The sequence below is a fragment of the Salminus brasiliensis genome, chromosome 5 (genome assembly GCF_030463535.1).
Source record: "Salminus brasiliensis chromosome 5, fSalBra1.hap2, whole genome shotgun sequence".
Lineage (NCBI taxonomy): Eukaryota > Metazoa > Chordata > Actinopteri > Characiformes > Bryconidae > Salminus > Salminus brasiliensis.
This window is the reverse complement of record NC_132882.1, coordinates 21,316,715-21,323,320: the sequence shown is the minus strand read 5'-3', so window position 1 is coordinate 21,323,320 and position 6,606 is coordinate 21,316,715.

Below are 6,606 nucleotides of genomic sequence, written 5' to 3'. Positions count from 1 at the left end.
ACGGTGCCAAGACCGTTCCTTGAGGGGCTCCTGTGCTGCTGACCACCAAGTCAGAGACACAGTCCCGTGCCCTCACATACTGGGGTCGGTTGGTGAGGTAGTCCAGTATCCAGTTTGACAGGTGACTGTCCACTCCACAATGTCCCAACTTGTCCTTTAGAAGCCCTGGCTGTATGGTGTTAAAAGCACTGGAGAAATCGAAGAAGGTGATCCTCACAGTGCTGCCGGGCTTCTCCAGGTGAGAAAGAGCTCTGTGTAGAAGATAGATGACAGCATCATCCACCCCGACACCAGGCTGGTAGGCGAACTGAAGAGGGTCCATGGATGGGCTCACCAGAGGGCGGATGTGGTTGAGGACCAGCCTCTCCAGTGACTTCATCAGATGGGAAGTCAGTGCCACCGGCCTGTAGCTGTTTAGGTCCTTTGGGTGCTGTGTTTTGGGCACAGGTACCACACAAGATGTTTTCCACAGCTGTGGTACTCTTCCCAGTTTCAGGCTCAGGTTGAACATATGCTCAACTACCCTGCACAGCTGATCAGCGCAGGACTTGAGGAGCCTGGCACTGATTCCATCAGGACCTGTAGCTTTCTTAGGCTTGATCTTCCTCAGCTCATTTCTCACCTGGGTTGTTGTGAAGGACAGGTTGGAGCAGGGGGGCTGGGTGCTGGAATGTGTGAATGGGTGGTTGATGCTGCCAGACGATGAGCCATTAGGGGATGATGATGGTGATGATTGTGAGCCAGAAGTTCTGAGAGAAGAAGAAGAAGGGGGAGGGCAGCATGATGGTAGTGCTGCTGAGTGGGGATACAGCAGGGGTGTCTGTGTGGGGGCAGGGCTAGGTGATTGATCAAATCTGTTGAAAAATAGATTGAGATCATTCACCCACTTCTGGTCCCCCACCACCTGGGAGTTGGACTTTGTGTGGCCAGAGATGGTTTGAAGGCCTTTCCACACTCCCCTGATGTTGTTCTGCTGCAACTGTTCCTCCAGCTTCCTCTTGTAGCTGGCTTTCCCCTCCCTGATCTTCCTTCTCAGTTCCCTCTGCACAGCTTTCAGCTCATCCTTGTCACCAGATCTGAAGGCCCTCTTTTTTGCTTTTAGGAGAGCCTTTATATCTGGATTAATCCATGGCTTGTTGTTGGAGAAACACCGAACAGTCTTGGTGGGCACGGTGTTATCCACACAGAAGTTGACGTAGTCCGTAATGCAGTGAGTGAGATTGTCAATGTCCTCCCCATTAGGATCACACAGTTCTTCCCACACCGTTGTTTGGAAGCAGTCCTTCAGAGCCTCCTCAGACTCCTTAGACCATTTCTTCACTGTACGGGTGACAGCTGGTTCCCTATGTACAATGGGTTTGTACACAGGCAGAAGATGAACCAGACAGTGATCAGATCTTCCAAGGGGAGGGAGAGGTGATGAGTTGTATGCCTCCTTTGTGTTGGCAAAAAACAGGTCCAGTGTTTTCATGTCTCTGGTGTGGCAGGTTACATACTGGGTGAAGGTGGACAGAGTGGAGGATGGAGAAGCATGGTTGAAGTCTCCAGAGATAAGGAGGAGGGCCTGCGGGTGCTGTGTCTGCAGCCTGCACACAGCTGAGTGCAGGACATCACAGGCCGAGTCAGCGTTAGCAGAGGGGGGGACGTACGCAGCGATCATGATAACGTGCGAGAATTCCCTCGGCAGATAGTACGGCCTCATGCTAACAGCTAACAGTTCAATGTTCTTACAGCAGATCTGCTCCTTAATAGTGATGTGCCCAGAGTTACACCATCTATCATTCACAAATACTGCCAGTCCGCCTCCCTTCCTCTTACCGCTCTCCTCCGTCCTGTCCGCCCGGCTGAGGTGAAAGCCTTGCACAGATACGTGCGTGTCTGGAGTCAGCGTGGTCAGCCAGGTCTCTGTGAACACCATGATGCTGCACTCCCGGTATTCCCTCTGATGTCGCGTTAGCGCCGCCAGCTCGTCCATCTTATTGGGGAGCGACCTCACGTTCCCCATGACTACAGAAGGAAGAGCGGGCTTGTAGCGTCTCCTCCGGGCGCGACACAGAGCTCCAGCCCGGCTCCCCCGCCGCCTCCTCCTCAGCTCGCGGGGGATGTCGTGCCTCTCGCGCGGCAGCACAGCAGCGCTGCTGAGCGCTAACAGCTGGTCCCTGGTGTAAACAATAGGCACGCGACTCCGCACGGGATCTCCGGACACGGTCGTAAACAAGGAAAAAAGTAGCGTAGAAACCAGAAGAATCACCACGCTTTTGTTGTCCATTGTGCCTAGAGTAGTAAGAAACACTAAACTACCAAAGAAACTTAACTTAAAAACTTCTAAATTGGAAAAAAGTTAGAAAAAGCTCAGAAGTGAGCAGGAGCTGCTGCAACAGGCTGCCACCTCCGCGGCGCCATCTTGAAAGATTTATTGCCTGGGTTATGTCACCAAGCCCACAGCCACATAGTATATCATGACAAAGCCTAGCTTGGCCTAGCACTGTAACAAACATATTTTTTCAAAATTATATTGTATTTCTTACCTGAGTATTGCTGTTCGTTCTACATTTATTTCTCATATTCATACAAACATGTGTTTGCAGCATTACAGAGCAGTGTTTCCCTGATCTGGACCAGCATCCCTGCTTTTCACCTTATAATCAATGCACTTGAATGAACTCATCTGCTAATGAATACTCTATGTGTTGATTAGCTATGTGCAGGAAAATGTACCTGTACAAATGATATCTCTGTGGGCAGTGCAGGTCTACACCAGGGTTGTAAAACATTCTAAATCAATTTAAAGGGAAACAGCACCATCCTGAGGATAGTAACTGTAAACACGAACACCATCAGTATAGCAGTACAGTTAAGCAGCACATCGGATGCAGGTGATTAGAACCTAAGTAGAGAGGATTAGGATTTTGGATTTTCTTATTTAAAACTCTGACATTTAGTTTGGTTTGCTCTTGATTTTTGAAGTGAGCAGTATCATCATGGAGAGGTCCAAAGAGGCTGACAGAAGGAAGGTGGTAGGTACATCTGTGTGATGATGCATTGTGTCTGGGAAGTCTGCTGCTTTGACTGGGTTGAGGTCAAAAGACTGACTCAGCAATTTCAAAGCATTCCATTTCGTTGCCTTAAAAAGCTCCTGGTTTGCTTTTGCTGGTTGCTTTTGTTTTGTGTCATTATCCATCTGTGAAGCAGCATCCCATCACTTTGGCACATTTGACTGAATCTGAGCAGCTAGTATATGCACATAACATAACACATAACATAAAAGAACACCAGTAACCTAGAGCCACTGGCAGCCATACATGCCCATGTTATAACAGTGCTTGCTTCAGTGACAGGTGATGTCTCCTTTTTGCCTTCATACTCAATTTAATCTTGGTTATATCTGTCCAAAAAATCTTGTTCCAGAACTTAAGAACATGCCAAATTGTATGAATCAGGATTCTGCATCTAAACTCATGTAGCAAGTACACCTTAGAGTTCAGATTGAAAGCTGTATTATAACTGCTTGCACATCTTTGACCAGAGCTGTCAGATAAATTAAAAAATGAACAAAAATAAAACAGATCTAGAGAATCCATATTCAGAGTCATTTCTACATAAGAACCTGTTCATACAGATGCTAAAAATAATAAAGATAATAAGAACTTTTGAACATAATATTTATAAATTGTTCGACATAAAAGTGTTGCTCAAGGACTCAACAGTGGTCTAATCCAGGTTCAAAACCCACAATCTTATGATTTGTAGTCCAGCAGTTTAACCAATAAGCCACCACGGCCCACTACACAAGTGTAAAAGTACTGGTTTCAAAACGTAAATGTAAAAAGTAAAAGTAATGTAAGGAAAACAAATGCCAAAAGCTTAGGCCGCGACACAGGGTCCTATAGTGCACTACCCCATCATGACTACAATGTTATATCCAACCACAATCAAATTCACACTTTCCGGAAGGCATGATTTATCTGGATAGGGTTTTTTTTGACGAGCTGGAATGAAAACAAACTCAAATGAAATAGAGTAATGAGGCTATTTTTAAAATGTAAGGAGTAGAAAGTACCGATAATTGCGTGAAAATGTAAGGAGTAGAAGTAAAAAGTCGGCTGAAAAAGAATTACTCCAGTATAGATAAAATTTCTACTTAAGTAACGAAGTATTTGTACTTCGTTACTTGACACCTCTGACTAGGAAATAGTGAGCATAAAGGTTTGTCCTAGAACGCTGCCATCAAGTGGACGCTCATTAAAACTTTAAATAGTCTCTCTGCTTTCACATTTTATATCCACTCCTTGCAAAGAGGGGTTCCTTAACTCATATCAAAAGAGGAGCTCTTTTAGGTTTCCTTTAAAAGGTTTTTTAAAGAACTTTTTTAAAGAGAGAACCAGTGAAAGTGGATAACCTGAGTTGTTATTGAGTTCTTTAGCAAGGGCAGGGTCATTTAAATGGTTGTATCTAGTACCAAAAAGGGTTCTGCTATTGTTACGCAAGTCAGAGAAGTCTTAGGTATTTTTGTAGTCCACTGCAAAGCGGATGTCCTGCTGGCCCTGGCCGTATTTAATTCACACACATTCGCCCTCGTAACTCCACAACCCTTAATGCTGGACTTTGGTGGTCATTGTGGAGTACCTGTTTTAAGGTGCATTGGTTGTTGTGCAGGCTGTTAGAACATATGCCAGCTGCTTTAAGAGTTGTGGTATTAGATGAGCAGATTTAAGATATGGCGGTTCCAACATGTGCCAGCTGCTAAAAAATTGCCAGATGGTGTGCTGCCTGCTTTAGGATTTGCCTGATGGTGTGCCAGCAGCTTTAAGATGTGCTGGTTGGTGTGTTGGCTGTTTTAGGATGTGCTGCCCAGCTAACAGAAAACATAAGAACGTCCAACAATGTTTTTAAAAGGTTTCTGAAAGGTCAGCCTGTTACAGAAATACAGTTCCAGGAGCTTAACCGCAAACATGTGCCATAATAATTGTTTGCATCCCACCGAGACACAGCCTCTTATTTCTACCTTAAACTACTCATCAAGACCCCGCGCTGGGGGTCTGTTTCTCAAGATTTTTAACCAATCCTTGCCAAGAACAATTTGAGTGGTTATTGAATGCTTAAATAATTAGCGTATGTTTTAGCTGGAGTTGAACATTTTTAAACCTGGAGTGGAAACTATCCTAATGGGTTCAATTATGGCTGTATTTAAGAAAGAGCTGTTCTCAGAACATTAAGAAAATGTTTTTGGTACATAATGTACAAATAAAGTTATTCTAATGTTTCCGCAATGTTGTAGGAAACGTTCTTAGAACTTCCAGGAAACTTGACAGATTGAATGTTTTAGGAACCATACGTTGTAATGTTAAGAGATCGTTCTTCAGACATTTTCAAAATGTTAATAAATGTAACATAAAATCATTCTTAGAAGATTCAAAAAAATGTTTCGCAAAGTTGCAGCAATGTTACCAGAACATATCAAAATGGAAACTGTAAATAAAAACGTTCTAAGAACATCCCAAAAAAATTACAGTCTGAATGTTATAAGTATCTGTAACGTTCAAAAAACGCTCTACTAACCAAAACTATTTGCCAGGTCTCTGCTTTAACATGTGCCTGTATGTAAGACGTCCCAGTTGGTGTGCCGGGTGCCTTAAGATGTACAGGATGGTGTGACGGCTGATGTGCCACTTTACATTACATTACATTATCTGCATTTAGCTGACGCTCTTCTCCAGAGCGACTTACAAGGTTACTCGTATTACAGAGGTGAGCCAATCTGGCCCAAAGACTCTTATTGGTGTAGCGCAGCATGTCACCCAGCCTGGGAACCGAACCCCGGTCTCCCATGTGGTGTGGAAGCTCAGTGGCAGGTAGTAGTGTTATCTGTTGCACCACACCAACCACTTGGCGTGCAGGTTGCAATAAGATATGTTGGATGATGTGTCGGTTGCTATAAGATGTGTCAAATGGCTGCTTTAGGACATTTCGGATGGTGTGCTGGCTTTTATAAGATGTTTCAGATGATTTGCTGGCTTTTTTAGGATATTTCGGATGGTCTGCTGGCTGCTTTAAGATGTTCCTCTTGGTGTGTCAGCTGTTTTAAGATGTTCTGGTTTAAATTCTAGCTTCTTTAGGATATGCTGATTTCACCCAGCAATTCATAAGGAAGCAGGCACTTCACCCGACACTTGTATTACTGACTGGCACACCACCCAACTACCAACTTCTGGCTGCCACACCACCCAGCTGCCAACTACTGGCTGCCACACCACCCAGCTGCCAACTACTGGCTGCCACACCACCCGGCAGAAAAGGAATCCAGTCCCCTCTCAGCTAAGCTAGTTATAAAAATAAGACTGTTACCTGAGACAGTTAGGTTGTATGTTCTCATTCAGACAGTTCGCTCTAAAATGTTTAGTACATAAACTTTTTACACTTAATTCTGTCTTTTTCTGAGCAATGCTGTTTCATGGTAGTAAAAGCGAGCAAAAACAGTCAAGCATTATCTGAGACTTAACTTCGGCAGAAACCGTCAAGACATGGGACAACCACAATTTGCTAGCAATGTTTATTTATTTTGCCCCCAGTAGGATCCATCATTTTGGTTAAAATTGTCAGCAAGCA